General features: G+C 38.2%; 1 protein-coding gene across 9 annotated transcripts in view; it reads left to right on the plus strand.

Annotated features, from left to right (window-relative positions):
- Positions 1-17,245: 17,245 nt before the first annotated feature.
- The window catches only part of CCDC91 (coiled-coil domain containing 91), a 363,108-nt gene continuing 355,801 nt past the window's right edge, over positions 17,246-24,552 (plus strand). For 8 of the 9 annotated variants that reach the window (XM_055280261.2, XM_063640331.1, XM_055280264.2 and 5 more), the window contains exon 1: positions 17,246-17,385. The gene's annotated coding sequence lies outside the window, so the exon portion shown is untranslated. Of the gene's footprint in view, positions 17,386-17,601; positions 17,622-24,552 lie in introns of those variants that run through there. The other variant, XM_055280254.2, reaches the window with a different exon arrangement.

Genomic DNA, 24,552 nt, shown 5'->3' on the forward strand with positions numbered 1-24,552 from the left:
CACATCCCACCAGGCCCCTCCTCCAACACTGAGTATTACAATATGACATGACATTTGGGTGGGGACACAGAGCCAAACCATATTACACATTGTCCTTAGCTTGCAGGGAAGTCAGATTCTTTGTAATTGACATGCTAAATTTTCTACATTCACATAAACAAGTCTTATTTCATATATAAAAACATGGAGCTTTCTCATTCTTGAAGAGAAGTCCAAAAATCAAATAACCAATCTTATAACATTAGAAGTACTCTTTGATTTGGAAAGACCACATGTATGTCTAGTTTTTGACCATATCAAAACTGCCATGTTACTGGGTGATATTACTCATTTATTACAAGCTGACTGAATACCATTCACAGCTAAATCAATAATGAAAGCTTCAGAACAGGTATGAAACTGCTCAAACCTCACATTCTAGGAGGTACACAAATAACCCAGTGTCTAATGTTCATTAGCTTCTGAAATCAACTCTATTTGCTATTTGTACACAAGTATATTTGTCCATTTTTAATTCTATTCCTAACTTCAGGAATCTGCATTTTGTAAAAGTTATACAAATAGTGGATGATCTTCAAATAAGTGTAAATATCCTTACCGGAAAAAAAAAACACTTGTAAAAATATAGAATAAATGATTTCTTGTTTAACAGAGTGCTAAACTTGTTAAAAATAAGTCCCCATTTATCAAAATTTTGACTCTTCAAACTCCAAGCAACTGATTGATCACTCAGAACCTTCTAAAAGAGAAATGTAATTTTTCCTTAAGTTCTTTATCATGCACTTGAAAGTTTAAATTATATAAGAACCAAAAAGGAGATAAGGAGGAAACTTGAGGGCCAAAGTGAGGGTGCAATTTTTCAAAGAAAGAAAAAAAAATTATATAAGAACCACATCCTTTCTTGACTCTCAATCTTTTAATTGTCTGAGGCCATTTATGTGCAAACTCAGTAAACTGGTTTTTACTTATTGTTAATTTATTTTGCTTTCAAATAAGAAAACCTTCTGTGCGATACTTTCCTGCTGGTTTCTGCTGATTTGTTGCTTAACTGTGGGTAATGGTTTCCTGAATTCAGAGAGGCGTTCAAATAAAATTGCATCTACGTTCATTTAACTGTAAAACTCTGTTTCTCTTGATATCAGACATTAATGAATAATGATTTTAAACAAACAGATATTAACTGTATGTGTATTATATATTTAAACTCAATTTTTGTATTGTATATCATGTAGCTTAAAAGGTACCATAAGGATAAATAGTATAAATCAAATTGCAATTTCTCATAGAAATAATTTACTCAGTTTTGTTGTTATTTTGTTTGTTTTTAATCTTCTCTTTTGACTATATTTGAGAGGGAATTTCTGGCTAGCACAGAATCCTTTTCAATTTGTTTCTGTATAATGTGCAGCAGATATACTTGATTAATGAACTGATTAGCAACTTCCTTAATTACTTTCCAGTAGTTTTTTTATTATTAAATAGTCAGTCTTTGAATAAATATCTACCAATATATGCCATCACCATTTAATCAAATAGAATATATCTGTATTTTGTATTGTATTGAAACCGTCTAAAATAAAGCAAATATTTATATATCAAATAGGGAAATTGACGGCATTGTATGTGATACAACACAATACTATAATGCATTATATAAAGTCCTTAGTTTGCTTTTTCTTATATCTAATTTGTTTTAGTGGATACCATGAAAAAAAAAAGGCAACCACTAAGTCATAGAATTTAAATGGCATATTTTAAATAACTTTGACAATTTATATATAATGTTGACATCTTATCTTCATATAAGGCTTTACAGTTTTTTAATTAACAAACTTTATTTCTTAGAGCAGTTTTAGTTTCACAAACAGCAGAAAGTACAGAGTTCTCATATTTTCCCTGTCCCCACACATGCCTTACACCCCTACTACCATAGTACATGTGTTACAGTTGATAAACCTACATTGACACATCATTAAATACAAAGCTCATGGTTTACATGAGGGTTCATTCTTGATGTTGTATATTCAATAGGTTTTGACAAATGTATAATGACATATCCATCACTGTAATACCTACAGAATAGTTTTACTGTCTGAGAAATTCTCTGTGCTCTGCCTATTCATCCTTTCCTCCCGCCAATCCCTGTCAACCACTGATCTTTTAACTGTCTTTATGGTCTTACCTTTCCCAGAATGTCATATAGTTAGAAGCACAGTATGTAGCTTTTCGCAGATTGGCTCCTTTCACTTAGTAATATGCCTTTAAGTTTCTTCCTTGTCTTTTCAAGGCTTGATAGCTCATTATCTTTTAATGTTGAATAATATTCCATTTTCTGATATACCATAGTTCATTTATCCACTCACCTTCTGAGGATCTCTTGGTTCTTTTCAACTGTTGGCAATTATGAGTAAAGCTGCTGCAAATATCCATGTGCGGATTTTTGTGTGGACATAAGTTTTCAATTCATTGGTTAATTACCAAGGAGCGTGATTGCCGGATCATATGGTAATAGTTTATTTAGCTTTTGTATATTAAACTTGCCTCCTGAAACTTTGTTATAATTGCTTATTAGTTCCAGGAGGGTTTTTTTTGGTTAATTGTTTCAGATTTTCTACATAGTATTTCTTATGTGGAAGACATTTTAGATGTTGTGGATACAAAAATAAACACATAATCCATGTCTTCAAGGAGTTCATAATATATAGGGCAAAAGGTGTAAGCAAATTATTACAATGTGGTTTGTGAATGGCTATAATATTGGTATAAATGAAGTGTGATGAGGCCTTAGAGAATAGGCAGCTAATATAATCTGGAAATTTCAGAGAAGACTTTCCAGAGGAGGTTGAGTCTGAGTTGAATCTCCAGGGATGGACAGATGCTATCCAGGAGACCAACAGAAGGAACATTATGCCTGGAAGAGGAAACAGCATGTTCAAAAACAAAGATGAGAATGCTTCATCCACAGAGGAACTTCCCAGTGGTTTAACATGCTAGACACTGAGATGCACCCCCAGATTCCTCTTCAAAGAGGATTTCCTATGCAGCTGCAGGAAATATGGCCAGTAATTTATAGCTGTCAGCTCTTTTCCTGTCTGTTCAGGTGCAGAGAGCAGTCTTTTCCAAGGTCCTACCCTTACCAAGGCAATCTGCATCTGGTAAAGGAGAGAAGTCTGAATATAAATGCAGGACAACTCTGATAGACATATTTGTTCCAGAGCTTTCTGCTGAATTGGCTGAAGTTCTGTTGTGTCTGTATCACAGTTCAACTTCTCTCTCTGACCAATGCTGTTTCACTTCACTTCCTATCAAAGGTTTGATCCCTAATAAACATCCTGCATGCTGAAATTCTTGTCTTGGCTTCTGCTTCCTGAGAACGCAGTCCATGAATTTGGTACCAGGACTGGTCCAAGAGAGTAGGTGATGGGCTTTTGGCCTGAGTCATTCATTGCCTCCTGGCATTACTTGTGGTAAATGGAGCACAAACAGCTATTATCACAAGGTAGTAATCTAATTAGTAACATTTTCACTGTTTGTGAACTGGCCAGATGAATCAGATATATTTGAGATGTATGGGGAATAAAGTGGCGATAAAGATAAAGGAATTGGATGGTTATTGCTAAGCGGTATTGATGCTCTACACAAAGATAATGAAAAAATCAGAGTGAATAACAAGCAATTAAAAACCAAGTGAGATTGTCAGAGGGCCTCTTTGACTGCATAAAAAAGAAGCTCTCATTTCCTGCAGGAGGCTGCTGGAGAAAGATGAAGACCAAGACTAGGACTCCATAGTCAGAGTAGCTGAACTTCAAAGATGGTTATATGCCAACCACGATAGATGGTTAATAATAAGCAAAGTTGAAATGCTAGGATTGCCATGGAAGAAGGTTGAGGAAGGGAAAGGCTGAGGAAAATAAGCATGCTGGAATGAAAATACAAATAAGGCTGGAAGACTGAGAGGAATATGTTCCATGGGAAGGCCCAAAGGATTCACAGTTTACCAAGGCTGTAATGAACGAGCTGGTGAAACAAGCACTAGCAGCACTAAAAAGCAGAGTAGTGATCCTCCTCTTTAGGCCAGAAGTCACTGTAGGAGAGGCCATTACAGAACCTGACTCACCGGTAACAAAGAAGTTGATGGAACCCTGGAAAAACAGAGGCCAGTTGTGGCATTTCACTGCCAGAAGCCAGGGATTTTCAATAATTGTAATCATCAACAAGGTCAGAATGGCGGCCCAGAAAGAACTACAGAATTATGGAACATATTAATAGAATTTGACAATGCTAGAGACAAAATAAATTGGTAGTGACAATGGAATCACTCAGCATGTACTGTTAGAAGAAATCAAGCATGAATAACAGAGTGACACTTTATTGTGTCATAATCCCTTGCCCAGTTTATGGGCCTGAGTCAATTTTCAGACCTGTATCTCATTCATTGAAGTGTTTGGGTCTCCTGGGGATGGATCTTGTGATGCCATGGCAAGTACACCTGGTAATGATTCCCTTAGTCCTTCTTCAATGGGACCAAAGGCCATTTACTTGGTGATATGGTTTGATTCTCTGTCCCACCCAAATCTTATCAGAAATTGTAATCCCTACATGTTGAGGGAGGAACCTGTAATCCCCACGTGTTGAGGGAGGGAGGTGATTGGATCATGGGGGCAGTTTCCTCCATGCTGTTCTCATGAGATCTGATGGTTTCATAAGGCAGTTTTCCCTGCTCTTGTTTGTTCTCTCTCCTGCCTCCTGTCAAGAACGTGCCTGCTTCTCTTCTGTCATAATTGTAAGTTTCCTGAGGTCTCTCCAGCTGTGCAGAACTGTGAGTCAATTAAACCTCTTTCCTTTATAAGTTACCCAGTCTCAGGGAAGTTCTTTATAGCAGCATGAAAATGGACTAATACACTTGGGTAATGTGAACCAGCTGGACATTTAGTTGACAATGATACTGGGAGAGCCAACACATTAGGGCCTTAATTTATAGTTGGAACATGTGAAGGCCAATTTTAAAAATGGAATTCTGCCCAGGTTCAGCTTATATTGGGCCCACTGGTTGCAACAAGGACCACCTGACTTATAAAGCTTAAAATATTAACTATCTGTTCCCGTACATAAAAAGTTTGCTAACCCCAGATCTAAAGGACACAGGAATGGTCGTACCCATCCACTGGACTCGCTCGTCTTGCTTCTGCAAAAATAGGATGGATCCTGAAGAATGACTATAGACTTCCTCAAGCTCAACCAAGTAGTAGTAGCCCTCCTGACAGTTATTATGCCAGATGTGGTATCTTTATTAGAGTGAATCAACATGGCCTTAGGTACATAGCATGTAGTCTTCAGTTTGGTGAATGTATTCTTTTCCATCCCACTCAGATTACAGGATCAAATATCATTCAATATGCATTCACATGGAAAGAATAAATATACATTAACAAGGCAGTAGCAGCCATGAAGTAGAGGAAGGAGAGCGAAAGCATTTAAGGAACTGCATATGAAAAGAACCAGTGGTTATTCCACACTACATATCATCCCATGTAATAAAGTCCCTGAATTTTAGCAGGCCACAAAGCTGCCTAGACAAAGAGGGCAGTTTGAAACTTACCCTGCAGCTGGGTATGGCTATGTGGCCAAGTTCTAGCCAGTGAGATGTGAGAGTAAAATGTTTGCCTTCTGTGCCCTGCTCTGCTAAAGAAGAGGTATGCCCTTCACTTCCCCTTTTCCCTTTTCCTGCTAGTTAGAATGCAGACATAATGGCAGAAATTGGAGCACATATATTAGGCCGTGGGAAGGATGCCATATGTTGAAAATGGGAGAACAACAAGATGTAAGGAGGTCAAGTAGCGTCTCCTTACATGGAGCCACTGTATCAGCCCTGCATTGCCTAGGCTTATGCTTTTATGTGAGATAAAAATTAGAACTTATCTGTTTAAGTCACAATTATTTTGGAGTCTTTGTTAAAGGAGCTGAAACTAATGTTCTAACTAATGTAAGTGCTTATAAAAGCAATTGAGCAAGGAGGTTGGATAGGTTGTGTGGAGGACAGATGATAACTTTGTTTTGGAACACATAAGTTCTAATTTCTTGTGGGACATCTATGTACATATCTAGTAGGCAGCTATAAAATCTAGTCTTAACTGAAATCTATTCTTAGGTATTCTTAGATAATTCTGGACTGAATAATTAAAAAAAAACACCGAACTTTCACTGGGTCATCAAATGTGAATATGGTAAATGGGTTTTGGGTAGATATGTAGAATACATTAATGTAGATTGAGAAATAAGTTTATGTAGAAGATATATGTGTATTCCAGAATTATTTACATTAAGGTGATATCATTTGTGATGAATAGAAAAGATTACCAGAGAATGCCTAAATCCAAGTGAGAAGAGAACAAAGGATAGAAACTTGCAGCATAGCTACAATGAAGAAGAAAGTGAAAGGAGACTGTGAATTGGATAAAGAATAGTCTGAAAAGTTGGAAAATCAGGATAGAATAATTCTGTTGAGGTTAATACAAGAGTAAATTTCTATAGACAGTGGCTTGCTCTCTCAAATGCATGTGTATTTTACTGAATAAATATAATTAAGAGTTAAATATATCCCATAGCTATATGTAGTGATTATAAAGCATATTCATGTCACTACAGATGATTAACAATGGATATTTATGCTATTATTATAAATTTGGGGAAATGTTGCCTATGCAAGAGGTAATCATATGGTGATTAAGAATTGATAACATTTTCTTAGAAAGCAAACAGCATGCTCTTATTCATATTATTTTTAATAGGATTCTTATAATCCATATTTTACTCAGGAGCTTAATTATCAAATATTTCCATAAAAGATTAACTTATGGGTATCTCACAAATGTAATTGTACTAAAAATATGACTTCATTGAACTAAAAGACAATTTTATTGCTACTTAATCTCTAGTGAAGGCATTATCAACATTTGCTAAATTGTATAACTTTGATAGAAAATTATTAGGCAAATTATCATATGACTCTGGGATTTAAGATACACATCTTAAGCAAAGATTCTAATAAGTGTATGAAACTAATATATAATATGTATAATAGGCAAAATAATGCCTTAGCTCTTAGGGAATTTCCTTTTTCCCTGAAAAACACAGTGGGTTTGGAGCTTACTACCACAGGCAGATTTAGACAACTGCAGGCTTGATACACTCTCTGACTTTATGTCCTTATAACTATGTATTCAAACTTATAAAAATGTTATCAAAGAAAAGTTTGACTAGTCTTTTATTTATTTATATTTTAAATTGGAAGGCAAATATTCTTGAATTGACAATATAACAAATTTACAGGCAGAGTTAGTCCCTAACAGACATATTAGACATTTTCTTTCAGATGTTTGGATAATTTTTTCCCAAAGTTAGGTTAAAATTTGACATAAGAACACAAAATTCCCTTTTATCATTAGGATCATATAAAATCCTAACCTAAAGAAAGAGGAAAAAGCAGGAGGACCTTCCACTGCTCGCATACAACACTTTACTTGTTCTTGTCAAGTTAAAAGAGTGATCAGACTCTCAAGAGAGTGCTGCTTGGGGTTCGACTGTGTTCTTTCAAACTCCATTTTTCAAACTTTAGAGTTTTCTCATGATGTGTAAATTTTGTGGTGCACCAAAAATTTTGAAAAAGTTTAGTTCAAACTCAATTTATCTTAGTCGTAGTTGCTCTTGCCTGGCTTTCTGCCCAGAATATTGCTTGGTACATCTGCAAAAGTGGTGCAGTAACTACTAAGGAAGCAATACAATAGTTTAATACAGATGTAAAGCCTAGCTTGCTTTTTGATTTTTTAACGCGTATCATAAAATGTAGCATTTAGTTGGAGAAAATATTAACAAACCATGCATTCAACAAAGGTCTAATGTCCAGAATCTATAAGGAACTTAAATCAACAAGCAGAAAACAAATAATTCTATTAAAAAGTGGGCAAACGACATGAACAGACACTTCTGAAAAGAAGACATACATGTGGCCAACAAACATATGAAAAAATGCTCAACATCACTAATCATCAGAGAAATGCAAATCAAACCCAAAATGAGATGCCATCTCACACCATTTAGAATAGCTATTATTTAAAAGTCAAAAATAACAGATGTTGGTGAGGCTGCAGAGAAAGGGGAACTCTTATACACTGTTGGCAGAAATGCAACATAGTTCAGCCCCTGTTGAAAGCACTTTGGAGATTTCTCAAAGGACTAAAAATGGAACTACCATTCAATCCAGAAATCCCATTACTGGGTATATATCCCAAGGAAAATCATTCCACCAAAAAGACAAAGGCACTTGTATGCTCATTGCAGCACTATTCACAATAGCAAAGACATGGAATCAACCTAGGTGCCCATCCATGGTGGACTGGATAAAGAAAATGTGGTACATAATCATCATGGAATACTATGCTGCTATAAAAAAGAATGAAATCATATCCTTTGCAGTAACTCGGATGGAGCTGGAGGTCATTATCCTAAGAGAATTAATACAGAAACATAAAACTAAATACTACATGTTCTCACTTATAAGTGGGAGTGAAACAGTGGGTACACACAAACATAAAGATGGAAACAATAGATACTGGAGACTACAATAAGAGGGAGGAAGTGGGGGAAGGGTTGAAAAACTATTTATTGGGTACTATGCTCACTACCTGGGTGATGAGTTCAATCACATCCCAAACCTCAGCAATGCACATTATAGTCTTGTAACAAACCTGCACATGTGCCCCCTGAATCTAGAGTAAAGGTTGAATTTTTTTAAAGTAAAATTTAGCAGCCAGAGGTATGTTATTTAATAAATGATTAAAAATTATATGAATGATTTAGGTGTTTAAATTAATCCAGAATATAAAAAATATTCCAGCATAAATTTTTGTTTTTAGAAAGTTTAATTTCACAAATAAAAGTTATTTGTTCATTTATGTTTTTTAAGTATGTAATGAAGACTAAAGGAAATAGAGTGGACACATGTACTTTCTATTGCTAGTCACTACATTTTTTATTTATTTGGAGATAATAGTTAAGGGCAACTTATCATATAAATTAATTTTATTAATTTATTGTAATGATTACACAGATGAAATCACGGCTTCTCTTCTCTTTCTGGTTTGGGCTTTCTTTTCTTTATTAGGCTCTGAGATACTTGAAGCAATTTAAGGGAGTGATTCTTGCCCCATTGTGAGTTCAGTTAAACCAGGCAAGCCAATATGGTGGCCAATGACAATTTTCAAAAGAGTGAGAAGTTAGGGATCATGTGTCTCCTAGGTAATGGAGATTTCATAAATGGGTTACATACAGCACTGAATCCAAAGGAGACCTGATTAAAGGGCCAGAAAAGTGTTATTTAAAACTTTCACAGTTTACTCGTTTTGTATATACACAGTGTTACAAATAAATATTTGAAATGCTTTTCTGTTGGTTTAATGTGAGAAGCCGAGTAGCACAGGAATCTGAGAGAATGCACTCAGGAAGAGTAGCTCATATTCAGCCTCATTCTGGCATGAGCGTCGACACAGAAGAAAGTAGTTACGGCTCATTTCCATTTTTATAAAAGACAATTCATTTTCTAACATTTAATAAGAGGTTAGAAATACAGAAGCTTTCTACCAGTTAAAACATTTGGGATTGCAAGTAACAGAAACCCTAATTCAAACTAGATTAAACAATAGAAGGGATTGTTCACATAAATGAAAAGTCCCATGGAGGTGAAGGAAGCTTTAGAACTGATTTGATCAAAGTTTCAGCTCCATTTCTCTGCATTATATCAATTTAGTTTTACTGTCTGCATCTGCTTTGTCCTCAGACTGGTTTCCTTTATAGTCACAAATTGGTTGTTAAAAGCAGGAGGGGTTACAGGCTTCATCACTTATAGAAAGTTCTTGCTGACAACTATCGAACAGTTGTCCTGAGGTTTGTACTTGTTGGATGATCCCTGAAATAATTCGTATGATTAGGGTAATGCTATGACTGGCCTAGGACAGGGTTGTCCACTCACAATAACTGTGCCATAAAGGTTGGGGTAACTTTTAGCTTAGACCAATCAGGACTCACCCTTAGAAAAGGGATGGGGTCAATCTCATTGAACACGGCTGAAAGCTACACAATGGGGTAAGGGTAAAATGCATGTTGGAGTAACAACTACCAGGTCCACTGTAGTATACACTTGTGCTCCCCAACCATTGTAATTAGCATGTATCTTTCTTTTCCGCACTCTCTCTCTTTCACTCCACAATATGTCATATGGTTTGGCTCTGTGTCCCTACCCAAATCTCATCTCCAATAGTTATCCCTACGTGTTGAGGAAGGGACCTGTGATGCCCATGTGTTGAGGGAAGGAAGTGACTGGATTATGGGGGTGGTTCCCCCATGCTGTTATTGTGATAGTGGGCGAATTTTCATGAGATCTAATGGTTTTATAAGTGTTTGACAGTTCCTCCTTCACAGGCTCATGCTCTCTCTCTAACCTGCCACCATGTACGATGTGCCTGCTTCTCCTTCTGCCATGATTGTAAGTTTCTTGAGGCCTCCCCAGCCATGCAAACCTGTGAGTCAATTTCCTTTATAAATTATCCAGTGTTTGGAAGTTCTTTATAGCAGTGAGAAATTGGACTAATACAATATGTTAGGTTTACCTGGAGTTCCTTCCTTATGGTCTAGCAACTAATGACAAATGTTAATAAGTGCAAAAAGCAATAAATGCAAAAAGCAATGAAAAAATAAATGCGAAAAGCAATGAAAAATGCAAAAAGCAATGAAAAAGAAAGGTCAAAATCACTGCAATAAAAACTCCCAATTAAAGAGGGGACAGAGGCTGGGCACAGTGGCTCACTCCTGTAATCCCAACACTTTGGGAGGCAGAGGTGGGCGGATCACCAGAGCTTGGGAGTTCGAGACCAGCCTGATCAATATGGAGAAACACCATCTCTACTAAAAATACAAAATTTGCTGGGTGTGGTGGCACATGCCTGTAATCCCAGCTACTCGGGAGGCTGAGGCAGAAGAATCACTTGAATCCGGGAGGTGGAGGTTGTGGTGAGCCGAGATCGCACCATTGCACTCCAGCCTGGGCAACAAAAGTGAAACTCTGTCTAAAGAAAAAAAAGGGGGACACAGTGGTTTCTGATCCCTGTCATATTCCGTAGACAGGAGTAATGAGGACTGTTGGCTAGCAGTGGTATGCGTTCTTTCAGCAGTTACTGTTTTGCTCTCTGTGTCCTCCACTGCCCTATCTGAGATGGTCATTGGAGAAGAGCCTCTTTTTGGGAGGTTGCATTATTTTGCTAGCTCATCTCCTATTAGGTTGAGTTTAGATATCTGAGGATACTCCTAAGATTAAATAGACACAGGCTATCATCAGTCAGCCTTGAGGTTTATTTAACAATACATTTTCCTTTAAATATTAGGTTTTAGAACTATTTGCTTCTTATTATTTCTGTAGGCAAGTAACCATGGCAAAGACCATGTCTAGCCCTAGTTTTTTTATCTTGGAATTTCTGTTTCCTAGTAATCCTTCATGTTCTGCTGGTCTAAATTTAGTTTAATAGCTTATCCCGATATCTTCACTGGGGATATTTAAAAAATGAACTTGCATGGTAGAGGGAAAGGCAATAATATTTTATTCCTTATCTCCATAATGGGCATGATATCTCTAGTAATCTTCATAATGAACATGATTCTCCCCTTTGTTAAGCAGAACATTAAACTTTTCCACCTTTGGCATGCTATGATTACTGAAATTTTAGACATTCAGGTTTGAAATTTGAAGGGTGCTATTTCTAAGTGTGTAAGCTACAGGGTTTGCTAGCTTCTTATAACCTTGCTCATGTAAGGTAGGAGCCGTCTCTGAAATACATTATCCAATTTACATATGGTGAGCATCATTGATTCATTAATGGAGAGTCAATTTATAACTTCCATTACCTAAATTAACAAACCACTAATTTCACCCAATAAAACCTATTTTTAACATTAATTTTATTGATTAGCAAGGTCTCCAGTAATTGGAAATAGTAATAAGCACTAATCGTGGCTACATTTGGAGTGCAGCTCTTCTGATTACCTATCAACCAAATATTCCTGGAGTATAAATTCTATATTATGGCAACTGACAATCACTAGAGGGTAGGGTAAATCTGGAAACACATATGTACATTTATATCAAATTATATACACTAAAGTATTTTAAGGTGAAGTATAATAATAACAAATTTAAACTGATTTAACTAATATTCAGTACCAGTGAGGATAAGTAGAAAAATCAAACTCTATATTAATTTGACTTAAAAGCTGCCATAACAGAAGAAACCAGTAGATTAAAAGGAAGGAGGCAGAAAAGTGTTTATTTAAAACTTTCACAGTTTACTCTTTATATCCTTTTTCTTATATACAAAGTTATAAATCTTTGCTTATTTGATCAGGGTTCCAGCTTTTTTATTTTCTTGGTTACAAGATGACTGCCCTCAGTAACAAGAACCACATGCTTTCTCATTTATCAAGGGAGAGAAAGGAGCCACATCCCACAATTCTGGGGCTAAAGTCCTGTAATTGGTGCCAATTTGCTCAACCCTGAACAACATCTTGTGGCCAGGGGAACAACGTAGGTTGGGATTGGGTTATCTTAACTGGACTAACTTTGGAGATAAAGGTGAGGTTAATTTCACCTAAATTTCTTAGGTGTACTTTGCACAATGTGAGAAGAGTGGAATAAATGTTGGGATTGCAACTACAGTGTCCATGATAATCACTTTCAAAGCATATACATATGTAACAACTATATTGTTAGTTGCAGTTAAAGTAGATCTAAGAATATGTAATTGTGTCTGACATAATTTATGTTTGATTCTTAACAAGTTTTAAGTCCGGCTCCTCACCTGTTCCCTTTTGTACGATATCTGAATCTGGGCAAGTTGATGAGAAAGCTTGCCCAGATCCAGATATGGTGCAAAATAGGTGTTTCCTGTTTTGGTGCTGGTGGAAAATTCGAGCCATACAGTCCCTGCCCTGTGTGGGCTTTTTCGCCCAAGCGCCATGTCCTAGCCATGAAAAAAATCCCAACAGCTTTTTCTCCTACTCTCTCAAGTCATTTTAAAACCTGCTTAGGAAGTCTGCTGTACTCTTCCTGGAAAGGCTCATTATGTGAGTAATAAACCTTTTTATACCCTGTTGGTGCATATGTGGTATGCTAAGTCTTGAAATAGGAGCCAAAGTTTGGGTGAGGGTTCGTCTCATTTCTGTGGGTGACTGCAACAGCACATAAACTTCAATGGTAGTCAGTTTAAATTCCTGCAACCTATCTGCTGTGGTCTGAATGTTTTTGTCCCCCCCTACAATTCATATGTTAAACTTAATCACCAATAAGATAGCATTAGGAGGTGGGGCCTTTGGGAGGTGATTAAATCATGAGGACACATGCCCCATGGCTAGGATTACTGCCCTTATAAAAGAGGCTCCAGAGAGCTGCCCTGTCTCTTCCACCACGTTAGGACACAGCTAGAAGGCACAATCTATGACCCAGAAAGCAGGGCCCCACTAGACATCCAATCTGCTGGTGTCTTAATCTTGGACTTCTTAGACTCCAGACCTGTGAGAAATAAATTTGCATTCATAAGCTATCCAGTATTTTTTTTATAGCAGCCCATCATTGTAGTGTTTCATTATTCTTATCACCAAGTGCCCAATCTTCCTCGTGATGACTAGAGCCAGAAACCTGGAATGTATCTTCAATTCTTTCTTCTTCTTCTTATTGCTTCTTCTTTCTTCTTCCTCCTCCTCTTCTTCTTTTTTTTTTTTTTTTTTTTGACAGGGTCTTCCTCTGTCATTCAGCTGGAATGCAGTGGCACAATCACGGCTCACTGCACCTCCACCTCCCAGGCTCCAGTGATCCTCCTACCTCAGCCTCCCACATTGCTGGGATTACAAGTATAAGCCACCGTGCCTGGCTTCTTTCCTCTTTTTTTTGTTGGCCATGTGCTTTTAAAATCCTGCCTGCCAATTTCATGGCTACCATCTTGGCTCAGGCAGTCATTAATTCCTCATTTTAGTTATTTTATGTCTTCTATCTGGTTTATTTGTTTTTCTAGTCTTGGCCCCATCTCTCCTACCCAATAATCCTTCCTCTATACTGCTGCCAAAGTAATTCTTCTCCAGCCTTGCTTAACGAATCCAGCAATTTCCCATTACCTTCAGGATACAGTTCAAACTCCTTAACACAGTTTACAAAACTCTTCATCATCTTGCATCTACATTTCCCATTTCTCCTGCTGCATACCTACATACCACAATGTTCGCTTCTATGGTATGCTTACCTGCAAACTATACTTACCTCCACAGTTCATAGACAAGGAAATATATACAAAGGTATGTGTTCCTTTTTCTGGAGCATACTCATGTCTTCCTTAGCTTGGTCAATTCCAATGGATTCTTCAGGACTAATCTTGAACTTTGATACATTCTATGAGAAGTACTTCCTGTTTAACCTAGGCTGAGTGAGGTGTTCTTTCTCCACATTTTAGCAATAAACTTTATTTCAGTGTTTATTATCACTGTAATTTCTGATTTGATTGTATATTTTTCTAGATGCGATTCTCTTAAGGGTAGGCACCATGTTTTTCATCTCAGAAGGTCACAAACTATTAGGAAAATGGGCTTGCAGATACACGTACAACAAAGAATAATAATTCAAGATGGCTCATGGAAAAAGTATTCTGAAAAGTAAGAGAGGCGCATGTTGTAGAAGAGACAAGAAAAGGCACAATAGAGAAATTAGAGCCCTCATACATTGCTGGTGAGAAAGTAAAATGGTACAGCCACTTTGGAAAACAGTCTGGTAGTTCCACAAGGGGTTAAACATAGAGTTACCATATGACCCCACAATTCCACTCTTAGGTATATATCCAAGAGAAATGAGAACATATGTTGACATGAAAACTCGTACATGAATGTCAACATAAGCATTATTCATAATATTCAAAAAGTAGAAACAACCCAACCGATGAAGAGACTTTGAAAACATGTTAAGTGAAAGAAGCCAGTCACAAAAGACCACACATTGCATGATTCCATTTATATGAAATGTTCAGGATAGACAAATGCATACAGACAGAAAGTGGATTACTGGTTGCCTAGGGCTAGGGAGGGGAGGGAGAAGTTGGGGCCAAAGGGTATGGGGTTTCTTTTTGGGGCTGTGAAAATAATCTAAAATTGATTGTGGTAAAGCATGCACAACTCTGTGAATACACTAAAATCACTGAATTGTTTACTTTATAAAGAAAAAGAGATTACTGTGGGGAAGGAAGAAAGATTTCATGGAGTTGGTAGGATTTGAATTCACTGATAAATAAGTGATATAAAAAGCAAAGTGATGTGCTATAGTGAATAAACAAGTCCTTCTGTTGGGCAGATCTGGCTTTAAATCCACCTGGTCAATTTACACTTCCTAAATCTGTAACCTCATCTAAAGTGTAAATACATTAATATACCTACTTTGTAAAATTATTGTGGTAAGTTATATATGGGGTTTAAAATATTTAATCTAATGCCAGGCACATAGTAAATATTAATAATAAATATTTATTCTTACTATAAATCTGTTTAGTATGGAATACAGTTTAGTACTGAATATCGGGACAGAGTGAACACGTAAGTACCTCAGTGAGAAGGAACTCCCAGAAACTTATCTGATTTCCAGTAGAAAGAGATATGAGAGACAAAATAATATAAAGGTAACTTTACTAAGTTTAAGAAATATTTATGAATACCTTTTTTCTAACTACTACACACTTTGCTAGACTGCTGGATATACAAAGACAAATGAGAAGTGAGTAGACTGCTGGATATACAAGTGAGAAGTGGTCCTTGACTTGGTAGTCTAGTAGACAGATAAACAAATATGTGTAAGAAAGCATTATATTTCTTACAATAGAAATGTTTTTTGTATGCACAAAGAAGGGGGTGGGCTGGAAAAATAATGTAGTCAAGATGACTTGCTCAATACTGAAACTGCTCATTAACTACTTAGGCCAGCACTTATGGCACACTTGTCAGGATGCCTTGCTAATATTTTCTGCTTCCAGTACAGAACAGAGATTACAGGTTTAAGCCAATTTTGTTCAACAGATGAGAAACCCAGTGTCCAAGGATGAAAGAATACTTGTCATACAAAGAATGTGAATATTCCAGAGATTTATGCTCAAAGTCCCCAGGTTAGTGTTTTTCTTTCTCACTAGACTGTAAGCTCCTTGAAGACAAATATCTTGAGTGTTACCTTGTTCACTCTTGAATTGTCAAAACTTGGCCCAGGACTAGGTATGTGGTATACAATCAATAAAAAATTGTTGAATGAATGTTTTTCAGAATCCTCCCATGGCAAAAACGGCAGAAACATTCACGAGTGGACTACTAGTTGACTGTTTCTCTCATCGCTATTGACAGTCTGAAATGGACAAAGACATCTATATAATCATTCCTTCCTTTCAAATAATCTGTGAATTACGTTATTCTTTTCCTATTGCTACAGGACAAGCTATTTGACAGAAAGCTTTTAAGAAACGCTTTGCAAGAAAACTCTGCAACAGAGATGGCACGTATGAATTGCTGTGATCTGGAGTTGAAGACAAGAACAAAAGTAACTCTAGAGCAGAATTCTTTGACCGAAGTCATCTTACTGGTTGGCGGAGGCTCTCAGCCTACTTGCATCCGGTGCTTGAGAGTTCAGATAGGCAAAGATGAGAGGTAGCATCTAGTCAACATCCATTTCTTGAGCACTTACTACATGTCAGCCACTTTGCTTAGTCCCCCGTTTTACTGTACTCTGCTTGGAAGTGGTGAAGAGATTCGGCGGATCTTCTTAGGACCAATCCTACAAAGCTCCAGATGGAACTCATTTTGATTTGGGGGACGGTTTATTTGCAGGGATTAGGTGGAGAAACAGGGCCTGCTACTCAAGAGGAATGAGAAACTGTAACTAACGGGAGGTAGAATGGGAAGGAGCATGGCAAAGTCACCCCTTTTCACAGGGTAACTCTCCAAAGACCACGCACAAGCTGGGGTGGCAGAGCTCTGAACACGGGGCCCCGACCCGGGCCTCGGCCTGGGGCCACGTGACGCGCGTGTTTACGTTGAGTGACGGGGGCTGGGTTGGGCGGGCCTTGGCGGAAATCAACTTCCGGGGGCAGAGGTGTTCGAAGCCGGGTGGTGCGTGGGCTACCCCAACCTGTGCGGCTGGGCCGCGGTCTCCCATCAAGGGTCTGGGGCCGTGCCTCGGGTTTACGCGTAGGGGTCTGTGTGCTGGGGGTGGCTCACCGGCCAGCGTGGGTGAGCGGCGCGGCGGCGGCAGCGGAGAGCGAGAGAGGGGAGCAGGTAAGTAAACGCTCGCCTTCCGGGGCCCGGGTCTTGGGGTCGGGGCCGCGCGAGGCGGGCGGAGAGCGCCCCACCGGGGGAGGAGCGCGGCCGAGCTTCCGCCGCCTGCAGCCCGCCTGCTCCGGCCTCGCCCTTGGCTGTCGCAGCGACCGGGAGCCAGGGGGCGTGACCAACCTCCAGCGGGAACGGAGCCAGCTCCCGGAGGTGGGAGTGCCCACTCGTTCCTGCGCTCGCCGGTAGGTACCGGTACCTGCATGTCCCAGAATCTAGTGTTTTCGAAAGTCTACGCCCACGAACACGTGATTATTGTGTCACCGAAGCGCCTACCGAACGGAGACCTTGATTCTTGCTTAGATTTCACAGAACGCGCCTGGTTTATGTATCCCCTTTTACTTTGCCAAGTACACCGGGGTAAAAGCTCTACAGCGTCTGCCAGCCACATTTCCTTAGAGTTTCTTGGGCCACATGTTGCAATAAAAGTGGCATTTCAGGGTCAAGGCAGGAACCAGTAACTTTGCCAAGTGGTGAGGTATCCTTCGTCCCCGTTAGCACGCCTCCCTTTCCCAACAATAAAGATGTTTCCTCCATCTGCGCGTGTCGCCTACTGAGGAGGAAAGCTTTGGACATGAAACCTATTTTTGGCTTCACTTTAAGGAGTGGAACTCTATTAAAAGCTGCGCTGGTGTTTTTTTGGTAGGATGATGTTGCTGCTGCTACTCTCACTTGCTTCCTCGATGAGAGTTGGGGCAGAGCTTGATTTCCTGGAGGGTAAAGTCTTAGCCACAATTTTAGGTGACTCAGCGGCCCCTTACGAATTCTGACTCTTTCCTTCCCTCCCCTGTCAGCTGTGCGGATACTGATGCCACCTTTCTCTCCAAATATTAATCCGGGTGATGGTTTTTGGAAGCAGTTTGCATGTTGCGTGGTGGAGTTATTGGAGTGGGCTGACATTTTACTTCACAATTTAAGGCAACCCTTTCCCCCCCACAATATTTAGTTGGGTGGGGTGACAGGGACTGTCAACAAATTCACTGTTGTGTTCCCTGCTATGGGAGAGTTCTACACTTAACGATCACCTGATTGCCCTCTGCTACAATTTCTATTGCGGTGAGGGGATTGGTTATAGTGTCTGTACCTATTAGGTAAATGTAGTAAGGGGCATGCCAGGCAGAGTGCACCTGCATGATGTTGGCTAACCAGTAAACTGTGTGGTAGAGAATTGCCCTGGTTACGAAGTTTGGTATCCTCCAGGCTGCCTAGGAGGGTGTTCTGTGGGCTGGGAAATCTTATGAACTGGTTTCCTAGCAACAGTATAAGCCCAATGGAATAAACATAAAGAAAACAAAGTGATGAAAGTTGCATCTTACCTCTTAACTTTTATTAAATGGAAAAATGTAGCTTCTTATGGGAGTGATCCACTGAAAACTTCTGAGACATTTTTGTTTATTTTGATCATCTTAGTACTTAATAGCACACAAAAGAAACTGCAGAAAATCATCCTAGAGGGACATCACTTTGGTTTTGGGTGGTATTAAAAAAGAGAAAAAAGACGTTTAAAAATGAGCTTGTCTGGAGCTTAAATGGACAAATAGGAATTTGGTGTAATAGGCATTTTATGTTGTAGTCATCTATATGTGTAAGATGTATGCATTACATATGATTGTTATGAATGAAGATAGTAGAAGACGGGGTGGGAGTGGAGTAGAGTGGATGGGTAGATAAGACTGGTTCCATTAAATAAAGTGGAAGGGGAGTGTTTTAGATAAGTCATTCCCAAACTCTAGGTCATAATTACAGCACTCGTTTATCAACCTGTTCCTTGTGATTTTTAATCTTCCTTGAAAGTTTATCAAATTTTCTTATTTTCTGTCCAAACAATGAGAACTTAATTGAAAAAGGCATCTCTCTTTAGATTAACTCTTTGTGTTTATGTATATCTGTTTCTTATTTACTAACGATAAATTAATATTTTAGATTTCCAGTATTTTAAGGATTTTTGGTCTCCTTACTGTTCCTCCCTGCCCTATTTCCATACCCAGTAAGTTTGGTTTAGCTCATTTAAATTGATGCATATTTTTTAAAAAGGGCATATGTTGCTTTTTTTTTTTAAAAAAATCAAGGTTTATTGAGGTATGATTTATAAGTAAAAAAGTAATTTTTATTATATTGCTGTATAAAGTCTGACAAATGCATATAATGGAACCACTGCCACAATCCAGACAAATAATATTCCCATCATTCTAAAAAGTTTCCTCCCCTCACTCATAGGTCCTAGCAACCACTGGTCTGTTCTCTGTCCCTATCTATAGCTTTGTCTTTTCTGGTATGTTATGTAAATGGAATCATACAGTATGTAGCCTTTTGTTCCAGGTTTCTTTCACTTAATGCTTTGATTCATCCATATTGATGCATGTTTGTTGATGCTTGGTTGTTTTTTACAGCTGAATAGTATTTCATTGTGTGAATATATCATAATATGTTTATTCGCCATTTGATGAACAGTTTTTGGCATTTAGGAATGAAGGTACTATAAACATTCATGCGCTGTTCTTTGTACATTAAGGTACAAGTCTTTGTGTAGACACATATTGTCATTTCTTTTGGTTAAACATCTAGGAATGGAATTCTTGGGCCGTGTGCAAGTTCATGTTTAACCTTAAAAGAAATTGCCGGCCGGGCGCGGTGGCTCAGACCTGTAATGCCAGCACTTTGGGAGGCTGAGGTGGGCAGCTCACGAGGTCAGGAGATCGAGACCATCCTGGTCAACATGGTGAAACTCCGTCTGTACTAAAAATACAAAAATTAGCCAGGCGTGGTTGCGCATGCCTGTAATCCCAGCTACTCAGGAGGCTGAGGCAGGAGAATTGCTTGAACCAGGGAGTTGGAGGTTACAGTGAGCCGAGATCGTGCCACTGCACTCCAGCCTGGTGACAGAGTGAAACTCCGTCTCAAAAACAAAAAAAAAAGAAAGAAATTACCAAACTGTTTTCCAAGGTAGCTGTTTCATTTTGCATTCCCGCAAGTGATGTTTGATGTTCCAGCTGCTCCACGTTCTGGTCAGCACTTGTCATTTTATTTTTAATGTTAGCTATTCGGAACTAGTGAAAACCCATTTATGTTTTAACGTGAATTTTTCTTCTAACATATTGAGCATCTTTTCCTGTGCTATTATTTGCCATCTGTGTATCTTCTTTGATTAAGTGTCTGCTGAAATCGTTTGTTCATTTTTAAAAGGGTTGTTTGTTATTGATTTGCAATGGTTTATACAGTTTGGATACAAATTCATTATCATATATATGTTCACAGTATTTCCTTTGAGTCTGAGTCTGTAGTTTGTCCTTTAATTTTCTTAACAGTATCTTTCAAAGAGCAGAAGTTTTAAATTTTGGTGAAGTCCAGTTTATCAGTTTTTTCTCTTATGATTTGTGCTTTTTTATCATGAGAAATTTTGCCTAATCCAATGTTGCAAAGATTTTTTTCTTACGTTTTCTTCCAGAACTTATAAAAGTTTAGATTTTAGATTTAGGTCTGTGACCAATTTCAATTTAATTTTTGCATATACCGTGAGGTAGGGGTCAAGACTCTCTCTCTCTCTCTCTCTCTGTGTGTGTGTATGTGTGTGTGTGTGTGTGTTTGTGTATGTGTATGGATGCCCCAGTCTTGCAGCACCATCTCTTGAAAAGACTATCTTACTGTCTCCAGAATTGGTTCCTTCCAGTGGGTTCTTGGTCTTGCTGACTTCAGGAATGAAGGCGCGGACCCTCGCAGTGAGTGTTACAGTTCTTAAAGATGGTGTGTCCGGAGTTTATTCCTTCTGATGTTCAGATGTGTCTGGAGTTTTTTCCTTCTGGTGGGCTCGTGGTCTTGCTGACTTAAGGAGCAAAGCCACAGACCTTCGCAGTGAGTGTTACAGCTCTTAAAGATGGCGCGTCCGGAATTGTTCATTCCTCCTGGTGGGTTCGTGGCCTTGCTGGCTTCAGAAGTGGAGCTGCAGACCTTTGCGGTGAGTGTTACAGCTCAGAGGTGGCGTGTCCTGAGTTGTTCCTTCCTCCCGGTGGGTTTGTGGTTTCACTGGCCTCAGGAGTGAAGCTGCAGACCTTCGTGGTGAGTGTTACAGCTCATTGTTACAGCTCATAAAGGTAGCGTGTCCAGAGTTGTTCGTTCTTCCTGGTGGGTTCATGATCTCGCTGGCTTCAGGAGTGAAGCTACATACCTTCGCCGTGAGTGTTGCAACTCATAAAGGTAGTGTGGACCCAAAGAGTGAGCAGCAGCAAGATTTATTGTGAAGAGTGAAAAAACAAAGCTTCCACAGTGTGGAAGGGGACCTGAAGGGGTTGCTGCTGCTGCCTCGGGTGGCCTGCTTTTATTCCCTTATTTGGCCCCACTCACATCCTGCTGATTGGTCCATTTACAGAGAGCTGATTGGTCCATTTTACAGAGTGCTGATTGGTCCATTTTATAGAGTGCCGATTGGTCCATTTTGACAGAGTGCTGATTGCTGCGTTTACAAACCTTTAGCTAGACACAGAGCGCTGATTGGTGCATTTACAATCCTTTAGCTAGACAGAAAAGTTCTCCAAGTCCCCTACCCGATTAGCTAGACACAGAGCGCCGATTGGTGCGTTTACAAACCTTTAGCTAGACACAGAGCTCTGACTGGTGCATTTACAATCCTTTAGCTAGATAGAAAAGTTCTCCAAGTCCCCACCTGACCTAGAACCCCAGCTGGCTTCACCTCTCATTACTATCTTTTCTTCATTAAATTCCTTTGGCTTGCCTTGTCAAAAATCAGTTGACTATGTTTGTGTGGATTGCTTTGTAGACTCTATTTTGTTCCATTGTTCTGTGTGTCTGTTTGGCCAAAACCTCAGTCCTTATTATGGTAGAATTATAGTGTGTCTTGAAGTCAAAAAGCCTGAGTCCTCCAACTTTGTTGTTGTTTTTCAAAAGTTTTTGAGTATTCGAGTCCTTTTTCTTTCCATGTACATTTTAGAATCTCTTTATTTCTATATAAAAGCATTGTGGAATTTTTAGTACGATTGCATTGAAGTTATGGATCCATTTGGGGAGAATCGACATCTTAAAAATGTTGTTTTCTAATCCATTAATAAAATACCTTTCCTGCCCCAGTGCTGTGGCTCATGCTTGTAATCTCAGCACTTTGGGAGGTCAAGGTGGGAGGATTACTTGAGCCCAGGAGTTCAAGAGCAGCTTGGGCAACATGGCAAAACCGCATCTCTACAAAAATGAGAAAAATTAGCTGGGTGTGTTGCCATGCATCTGTAGTCCCTGCTACTTGGAAGGCTGAGGTGAGGATTGATTGAGCCTGGCAAGTAGAGGCTGCAGTGAGTTGTGATCATGCCACTGCACTCTAGCCTCTGCAACAGTGAGAGCCTCTTTCAAGAGAGAAAATAAAATGAAACAACCTTTCTACATTTATTTGGTCTTTGATTTCTCTGTTTTTAAGCTTTCTGCATAAAAATGTTGCACATATTTTGTTACGTTTGTATCTAAATGTTTTATGTTGTTTGGTGCTGTTGTAAACAGTAACCTTTACAAATTTTTAAATTTCCAATTACCTATGTAAGTGAATCAATATTTTAATATTGATCTTGAATTTTTGAATTTTACAACCTTGTTAAACTCACGAGTTAGTTCTAGTAGCTTTTGTAGCTACTGCTGTCTGCTAGTAGAGACAGCTTTATTTCACATTTTCTCATTTGTTTGCCTTTTATTTTGTTTTCTTGTCTCTGCGCTGGCTAGGACCTCTACTAATGTTAACTAGAACAAGTCAGATCGGCACAGATATCCTTGTATTGCTCTTCATCTTAGTAGAAAAGGTATATAGTCTTTTACCATTGTGTAGTTAGCTGTAAGTTTTTTGTGGATATCATTTTGACCCAGCCAAGGAAGTTCTCTTTAACTCGTGCTTAGAGCTTTAAAATTAATCATAAATGGATGTTGTATTGCTTTTTTTTGGTTGTGGACATTGTAGTTGATTACAGTAGAAAGCTGGAAATAAAGGAAGACTATAAAAAAAAGTTACCCCATTTTCAGTAATCTGAGGTAGCTGCTGCAAACATTGTGGTGGCTTTTCTTTCAGTCTTTTCTTTTGCAAACGTATTTTAAAAACAAAATTGTTAATATTGTTTTATATTTTGCCCTTTTCACTCAGAATCACATTGGGAGTACTTACATCATGAATTATTTTGAGAAGTTGATTTGTAATGGTTATGTGTTACTGTGTTATATGGATATGCCCGTCATTTAATGATTTTCTTACTGTTAAATAGTAAAATTGTATTTTAGTTTTTGTTGTTGAAATTAACATTAAATATTTGTGCTTAACTCTGATAATTTTTCAAAGTAATTTATAAAAATTTTTATCACTCAAAGTATATACATTTTTTTTCCAGGTTCTTATATCCACTGCCTCTGTTTGGTGTTCTTGAAATTTGTTCTTTAGGCTATTTATTGTAAGAAATTTGGGGTCAGTATCATTGGCTTTTTGGGCATCACCTTGAGGTAGAATCTTTGAATTTCAGAAACAGAGTTCCTTAGAGATCGGTCTAGTTCAAACCATTTTTTAAGCGGTTTAGAGTCTGTAATCATTAAATAACTTCTCTGCCTATACTATTTTGTTTCCGCTGATCTATACAGAATTACTGATGAATTATGTATAATATAATAGACCACCTGTGCTCTTCTTTTGACAAGAATTGTAGAAATCTTTGTGCCTAGCATCATGTGAAACCCTTTATATATGTTGTTTTATTGAACTCCAACTGCTACTTTTTGGTAGTAACATTTTTTTCCATTTCATAGACAAAGGAAACTGAGTCTCCAAGTGAGCAAACTTACCTAAGGTTGTATTAATAGTAAGTGGTAGAGCTTGAGTTTGTTCACATGTCTTCGTGAATCTGTGTTTTTATTCATAGGCTATACCATGAGTATTATGTTATTTTAGGTATTTTGTATATAGTATGCTTATTTTGAATATATTAATTTTAGTGCTAACAATAAATTTACTAAGCAGATTAGCAAATTAGCATGAGATGTTTATCCAAATTTATGTCCTCTTAAATCTATTCTTATTTTCTAAGTGGCGTAAAGATTATTGTTGGCTATATGCCATACAATTTTACTTAAATAATTAGGATCATATTT

The sequence above is a fragment of the Symphalangus syndactylus genome, chromosome 5, assembly GCF_028878055.3.
Source record: "Symphalangus syndactylus isolate Jambi chromosome 5, NHGRI_mSymSyn1-v2.1_pri, whole genome shotgun sequence".
In the NCBI taxonomy this organism is placed as follows: domain Eukaryota; kingdom Metazoa; phylum Chordata; class Mammalia; order Primates; family Hylobatidae; genus Symphalangus; species Symphalangus syndactylus.